Raw genomic sequence first — 9104 nt, 5'->3', positions numbered from 1 at the left:
TAAAGTTTACTTAATAAGAGAAAAAAGTTTTTGTGATTTTTTTAAATTACAAGAAAATTAAAAAATTATTGATCTTGTCTTCGAAAAAAATCAATCTAAAAAGTAACTCAAAAATGTATAAAATAATAATAATATACAAAATTGAAAATGATCGATACTGCACTGTATCTGTAATTAATTAATGAACGAGCTTAAAAATACATGAATTAATAATTTAATTAATAACCATTTTGATCATAAAATGAATAATGAGAGACCAATTATAATTTTCAATATCAGTATTAATAATAATAACAACAACATTATTATGAAAGCTAATTAAAACGATACAACAATAACGGATGGAAATTGAATAAATATTTAATCAGTTAGATCGAACACACAATTCATTAATTTTTAGACAAGCGAACGGATGGGATGTATTAAATTAGTATTATTTCCAGGTATCGCAAACGAGTTTCAACCGAGAAATAGTTTTTGAAGGCAACGGGTTCGGGGAGGGTCCTTTTATTTCTCTTCTCATCTAGTCTGGTCTTTTTACTTTTATCTTTGTTATTAAATACGAAACCCCGAGTTGAGATAAAATGAAAGAGCGACCTGTTACGACCTGTTTCAACTCGCAGGTGCACACGTCTTATATACAGGCGAATTTTAAAAGACCAAAAGAACTGGAAATTTTTTATTGTGAAAAAAATATAAATCCCGGTTTCGGCTTTATTTAATTCTTCTTATTTTTTCATTTTATTATTTGGTTTTTTGTGGCCGAGTATTCAGCATAAGAACCTTTAAAAATCACGTCTGGACTTGTCAAGCCGTTGCGATGGTCAGGTTTTTCATTTAGTCCTTATCAATAAGGAGTCGCCTTTTTGGTTTTTATTTTTTAAGATCAGACAATTACTTCTCAACATTATACTTATTTTACACCAGCATCTTTTAAACGTAAATAGGCCTTTTCCTTTCATAGGGGCTTATTCGGACAGATGCTATTGTGCCGAAACACAGATGAAAAGTATTCTATACGGTAGTCTTTTTTTTTGTTTGGAAATTCAATTGAAAAATCAAGTTGTGGAAATCAAACAAATAAGGCAGGTTTTAAGATTACTTTCAAGTCAAAATTTAACAATGAATTTTTTATAGGTTACTTTGGATAGGACAAATATAGATGATGTCCTTCAATTTTATTGACCGAGTTTTATTTTGTTAAGAAGGCTACGATAGAAAATAGTCCTATGGCTATTACAGGATGTTTTTATTTTTTACACCTTATATTTTACCTTTCAATGCTTAGAAGTTAAACTTTTACAAATTGATATTGTAGTGCTAGAGGTCTCAATATATAAAAAAATAATAAATCTACAATACTTAAAATTACTTCAGATAACAAAAAAATTCTTAGTTGGAAAATAAGTTTTCTGTACATAAAAAAAAAATAAAGAAAAATATGATTTTTTTTTGCTCAAAATTAACTCAAGTCATCCGAAAAATTTACTCAAGTTAGTGATAATCATAACACATCTTAAATTTTAAAAACCTTCCTGTTAAATTTCTTAACGGCATAAAAAAAGTTCAATTTGCTCTATAAGATAATTTACTTGAATCATAAATTGTCAATTAAAAATTTTTTCAAAAAAATTAAATTTTTAAACTTAATTTTTCAAATGCTTACATAATAATTTTTTCATCATAAATAATTTTCCTACAACTTAAATTTATTTGCTCCTATAATTCCGTAAACAGGAAAAGTATCAAATAGATCATTTTAAAACTTTTCAACAAGAAGATTCAATCCACTTTTTTTGTTCTCTGCATTTTTACTCTAACATTATAAATCAATTTTTTAAACGTCTAACTTTGCTCTGGAGCAATATTTATAAACGTCTATATTGTCTACAAAAAAAAAAAAAAAAAAAAAATTACAAAATGACATACTAATGTACAACATAAATATAACACAATCTTTACCCTTGGAATAGTTTTGATGATTCATAAGAGAAAGTTTTGGTTTATTTTTCAATAAAACCGACGAAAAAAATCAAAAACCGAATAGACTTAAGTCATCTATAAAATTTCTAATCAGCGTAAAAATCTCGAATTTAAAATAAGATTCCGTCGAAGAGAAATGAAATGACGAAAAAATTATGTTGAGAATTATTAAGTATGACTCATAAACAATCGACGGTATAAATTAATATAAATATGTATTAAATGTAAACACTCGTACTGGATATTACACTCAATCTATATTGTAGGTAGTCTTTGCAAATATATAACAATATAAAATAACAATGAATTTCTAATCACAGCGATTCATGAATGGAGTCAGTATATTTGCACTTTGCTCATTACATATGATATTGATGGATATAAAACAATTATCACACTGGTTGAATAATAAGAATAAAAATAAGTATTAAATATCATGCATGGTCATTATCATTGCATTAGTTAGTTTAATTTATCTAAATCTGTATTATGTCAAGTAAATGAAATAAAAGCGTGTAGTATTATATTATATCTTAATATGTGTACAGATAAATAAAAGCAGCATGTAATATATAATAATATAATGTCTATATGACTTTTCATCTACTCATCAGTCATATAAGTCTTATGAAGTAGTGTTATATACATGATAATGTATTTGTGTAAATGAGTAATGCGGTAGCTAAGAGTCTCGTGAGCACGGTTGAGCGACGCGCAAAAACGTAAACGAGGAAGCTACTATCTACTCATCGACGAGCTAATAGATACACGCAATAATTATGCTAACTTGTGCGTATTCGACCGCGTCTACGTCTGCTTTGCTCACTATATTTATATATTTAAGAGTATTATAGATAGTGTTGTTTATTTTTTATTTAACGTACTTTTTATCTTTAAAACTCAACAACCGCAGGCTCGTTCGCTGTTTATTACTTTTCGTAGAAGCTAAAGATGGATTTATTAAAAAATAGATAATTCCTTACTATAGACATTATTATATGTATACTACGGATTATATAAATGGTCATTACTCTTAACAAAGAATATTTTTATTTCAATTATTGTTTTGTTATGCAACGGGGTCAGTTATTGAAAGGATTTTTGTTGGGCTCATATCATCAAGAGAAACTTTATTGCTTTAAATTACTGGTGATGAGATTGAGTGAAAATTTTTAGATATTGAGTGAAACTAAGGACAATTTTTTAGTATTTAATTATCAAATTTTGATGAAATAAAAAAAAAATAAATTGTTAGAAAACGAAAATTTATTCTTAAAATTTTCAACAACGGATTGAATATACAAGAAAAATAATAAGAGAGCTTTTTCGTAGGAAATTAAATTTTCAACAAACAAGATTTTGATAAAAATTTAACTATCTTTCATTATTGAGATAGAATTTTAGTTTAAAGTCACTGCTACAAATTTAAATTACGAAATTCTAAAAATTAAAGTCATTTTATTTTATTGACGGAAATGGGGGTCGAAAAAATTTCTAACACTATAATTTCGTCCTTTTTATAACAAACTACTCAAAAAATCTCAAACAAAGCTCCCCAATTCACCTTTCTAACATATAAACAAAAAAAACGTCTTTTTATTTCCTTAATATTAAAAAAAAAACCATGTCTCATTTCACCTTAATTCATACGTATATACATTTGTCCTCATTACTGACCGGCAATTACTGACCCCAAGCACTAACCGTAAAAGATTATAAGCCTAATAATAATAAATAAATAATAACAACCACGACAACGAAGGTACAAAGTGAAATACCATGATTCATCTGCGACTACTGACTAATCTACCTTTAAAATTAATATATAATTTAATACAACCGACACATTTCGTCTCGGACGATGAGTCAATACCGACGGATAGTCTTAGTCTCTAGACTCCTTCTTTAAATAATTAATTAGTGTATGCATTGTATTATCGGGCATACATCTATCCATCTACCTTATCAATAACAGTAATATATTCATCTGATTTTCTTCATAGTTTCTCGTCTCTTCGCTCATAATTTATTTATCTAACCCAGAACTCAGTCAAGTTGTATAAACAAGCATTATCCATTTCTCAGGCAAAGAAGGCCACATTTTCATATTTAATAATATTCTCAACATCATCATTAATAATTTTTTAAGAAAAAGAAACAAAAATAAAAGAACCGTATGCATATATGCAAAAATTTTGTCGTAGGTCAGATTAGGCGAACGGTGAACCGGTTAAAAAAGGCATTGCGTGATATTACTACGGATTATATTATAAATATGAGTTTATATTAGCTGAGTAAGAGTAGATATATCACCATCATCATAATCATCAAGATACATACGTCCACATGTGCACACATGAGCATGTATATAATACTTGTAATATAAAAGAGGCTCGACTCCACACCCTCTAATCTGATCAGCAAAGTAAAGAACCGTAAGCTTTGATGCTTCCTTCACTTCATTTACTCCTCACATTATTAAGCATTACACATGCATGCATATCATCACATCATGTAAATATTTAAATACACTGATAAATAAAAAAATCATAATGTGTATTTGATAAAACGCAATTAGATATTGCATATATGTTACAATTACAATTATAATATAAGATAATATGGACATTAAATCGATTTAAATGACTAAGGTCTTTATCACAACTGTTAGCTTTATACTTGGGTCTTTAGTTTTACATATGTGTGTGCCGCTGAACTAAAACGTTTAGGTTTAGTAAATAAAATATTATCTCTGGACACACTGACAGTCGACTAAGTGGTAAGTACTAAGTACGAATGGAAGACTTACTAACACTAATATTAATTCAATTGTATTATATTTCATATTTCGTATTTAATATTTTAATGTGACAATAATATGAGTGTGTGGCGTACAAGTAAATTTAAAATAAAATCCCGGTGTTATTGGTTAGAAGTAGGAACACGCGATACAAACTGGCCAATCGGTAACACCAGGCCTCCTTTCTTGAGACACCCATTGGTCCATATAATACATATATGCCACAGTTAATAATGAGTCATAGGTAGGCTGTAGACTCATGATAGTTTCTTTTATTTACTTTGGATTTTTATACTTTCTTTAATGTGTTACTCACATAAATCTTTAGGAATAATTGTTGTATTGATTGGTGGGATTTTTTTGTTCTATTAGTATTTAATGTTTGTTTTGATGCAGAAAATAAATAAATAATTTTTTATAAACTAGTTGATTTATCGAGGGGAAAGTGTCTAACCTTGATGTCCATAATCGTTGAGTTCTTGAAGACTCATCCGTTTAATCACCTTCTAACATCACGACTCGCCTCACCTAACATCGGATGGATTCTTTGTTGCATATTTATTTTTTTAATAATAAAAGAATTAATAATAATAGCAATAATTTTATTATATTTATTATTGTTGTTTTTATGACTATTGGGTGATGTTGGTTTATATAAGGTATAAATTGACTAAATTTAAAGCTACAAAATTTATATCCGGATGTGATAAGAATCGTCTAGCCAGTACTATAGAGAGTTCTAGGATAGCGTGACTCTTTAAGCTTTATTTTGCTTTTTATATTTACTAAAAACCACTGAAATGCATTGTGGTCTTTTGATGTCTCTTGACACATTTGATGGCTGATATAATAATATGTAACCGAACAGTAAGCCACTTCCTCGGAAAATCTTACCCTGTTTGCTTAAAATAACTGACCTCGGTACACAAAAAAAAGTTTACCACGGAAATTTGACATCTTTTTTGTATCTACTTCAAATGTAATACGTAATTTGTCAATTTGTATTAATAGATACTAATTTTTATTTTTTTTCTTTTTGAGAAAAAATTTTGTAAAAATTTAGGTTTTTCATAAAAATGCATGAAAAATAATTTTTTTTAACATGTTGTAATTTTAATTTCTTGTTCTTTAATTTTATAAATCATTTATGTATAATTTTTAATTAAAATAAATATTAACAAATTTATCAAGTCCAAGAGTTTAATAAAAAAAAAAAAAAAAAAAAAAAAAATCTAAAGAATTAACAAATAAATAATTATTTACACTAGAATAAATTCCAAAAATGTCCTTGACTAAAGTTTTATTTAACTAAAAACTATCAAGTTAGATAAACGCTGTTAATTTTAGTAAATTGACTGCTAAAAAGATATTAAATGCATCTTAATCTAACAACACCGGAAACATCTAAGAGCCGATGATAGATAGTAGTAAAGCTCATATACATCTCCGATACGCGTACGAAGAAAGAAATAATAAAAATAAAAATAAATCGACCCGCAGTTTTCCTTCCATTGTTTCTATGATTTTTTTTTTCGCTCCGTATTGTACTAAGCTAGTACACACTATCAGTAATGAATGTTGAAAATACGTGTGTATACAGAAATAACCTCCGTTTGCCAAGGACAAACACGGTGTATGCACCGTCCAAGATAATTATATACAGTATTTCCATTTATGTATCATTCTATCAACTGTCAGCTAAATAAACTAAAAATTAATAAATCACTAAAAAAAAATTATTAAATATACAATTTTTTTTTTTTTTAAGGCTCTTATTAATTATCGTAAAACCTCTCTCTAATTTTTTCATTTAATTTATTTGCCAGAGTAAATTTAATCATTAATTATTTACTAATTAACATTATCTTTTTTTTTTTGTCATTATCTGTGTGCACGTGCACTCTAGTATGTATTTATTTACTGTATGTATTGTATATACATATTAATCCAGTACACAGTCATCAGTCGGACGTACACACGTCGTAGAAAGATAAGACGCATCGTTACTGATAAATTATTTCCCGATAATTGAGTAAGCCTTCGGACTATATATTGTATATTCTTGTGACAATGTTTATAAACTATTTTTTTATTTTATTAAACTTTATATATGCTACTGGATATTTAAACTCGTATTATTATGTCCTTTGTATTTATCAGTGTCTCGCTTTTCATATTATTGACTCACTAAATAATCACGACGATAATAATAATAATTTAATATTAAAGCCTGCTCAATCCTTTATTTGACATTATTTTTAATTGATAATTTTAATCATTAAAATTATCAATAAAAAATATTAAAAATAATAATTATACTATTATTCTTATTCTTAATATTATAAAATTTTACGACAAAAAATTGGGAATATTTTTGGAGGATGAGGCGAAGTAATATGACACTTGGGCTGATGAGAGTAATGAGGAACTGGCAATCAAATTGATGTTAGCCTCAATCCAACAATCCTACTTGCATCAGCTCCGATTTCGATCATCAGTTGCTGCAGATATATATATATGGGGTCTCTACTGTACTAGTTTGGTAATGTCATTGGTCTGTAATGTCGTCCTCTCATGTGTATATGAAACCACCTGCCCTTTACTATCTCCATACATGAATATATACGTATATATGTATATATAAGCCTTATATATCCTGGGTCAAGCTCCTATCGGCACGTCACCACTGCATATGCGGATTTGCCGAGTCTTGATTGATTATATTCAATTCTAATTCATCATGATTTTGTAATCAGTATATACTAATCCTGTATATTAATAATTTCCGTTTTATAACTTAATAATATCTTATTAATTTAATTTTATTCAAGATAAAAAATCTTATATCAAGAAAATCATTTTAAAATTCTGCAAAATAATCTTTCAAGTTCAAATTTTTTTTTATCTTGAATCGAGTTAACTTTTTTTTATTAAGAACATGTAGTACAGTCTGATGTCGGTAATTCAGTCTGGACGAGTGACAACGAATGCAAATTGAATGTATCGGTTTGTTTATTTGAAACACATATAAAATAAATTGAAGGAGGCTTTCAGACAGACTGTAAATACTCTAAACACTGTTTAAAAAAATCAAACTAGATAATTTACTTTTGGCACTATCTTGCGGCCTACATAAAAGTATAGTAAATGAAAATTTTTGGTGATAATTAGTTTTCTATTCTAACCTAGCTATATTATGATAATTCTGTCTTATAAGTAATCTAAATTAAAATAAAGATTAACCAAAAAATTAAATCAATCTCAAAGATTTATTGGTTATATGTTTATTAGTAATTTTTTTATAGTAAAGTTTATTTACTTGAATATGTAATAGGTTCTGAAATAAGGCAGTTTTACGCTCGAACATTACCTATTTATTTATCATTTAGTTATTTTTTTTTTTTTTTTTATTTCAATGATTAAATTTAAAATTAAAAAAATCTATTTACGAAGGACTACTATTTACATACTCCTGCCAAAAGTTTAATGATTTTTTATTCAATAATTACTTGGTAGAAAAGCGTCCCAGTATCTTGTTCAAAATTTGAATATTCCTTGTCCTACATGTTCTTAATAAATAAAAAATAATTTTTTTTGCTGTATCTATAGAGTTTAAAGAAATATAAAGAAATTTATTTAAATACTGAAGGGCGATTCCGTACTTGCGGGTGCAACATTTAGACTCACTCAAGGCTTCTTACTAAGAAAATAAAAACTCTTTTTAAAGAAATGACTGGTCGCAGGATTACATTGTAATCTGTTTTACAAAAATTAATATAAAAAACATTTAGCCAGTCCCATGGCTAAGCGGTATAATGCTTGTCATGCTTGCTTGGGACTGGTGAGGCGTGGGTTCGAATCCCGGTGTGAGCTGAAATTTAATTTTCAGTGAACATCGGTGCTCGTAACTCACGCCGGGCTGTACAGGTTTGGGTTTGTTGGTGGTTTCCCCAAGCCCTGTGCTACCGGTGGGGCACAGGCAAATGCGTGCAGTTTCCCCAAAGTCGGCCCATCGCCGCATTACTCTCCAGGCTGAAAAAGTATGTAATACCGCCAAACTTATTCTGCCAAACTTAATGTACCGATCAGCCTGGAGTCCCCTTCCGGTCTCGGCCGGACCCCCATCGAGATAGAAGTCTGAAAAGCGGGGTAAAAATGAAAAAAAAAAAAAATATAAAAAACATTTAATAAAGTGTCTAAATAGACACAAGAGAGGTTCAAAGTGCTATCGCGGGTGCAACGAAATCGGCCCACCATTAAAGGTCATGAAGCTAGAATGAAAAAAGTCTGTTAATTAAGGAATATTTATTAAATTATTTTT

Source organism: Cotesia glomerata, linkage group LG2, assembly GCF_020080835.1.
Source record: "Cotesia glomerata isolate CgM1 linkage group LG2, MPM_Cglom_v2.3, whole genome shotgun sequence".
In the NCBI taxonomy this organism is placed as follows: domain Eukaryota; kingdom Metazoa; phylum Arthropoda; class Insecta; order Hymenoptera; family Braconidae; genus Cotesia; species Cotesia glomerata.
This window is presented reverse-complemented; position numbering follows the sequence as displayed.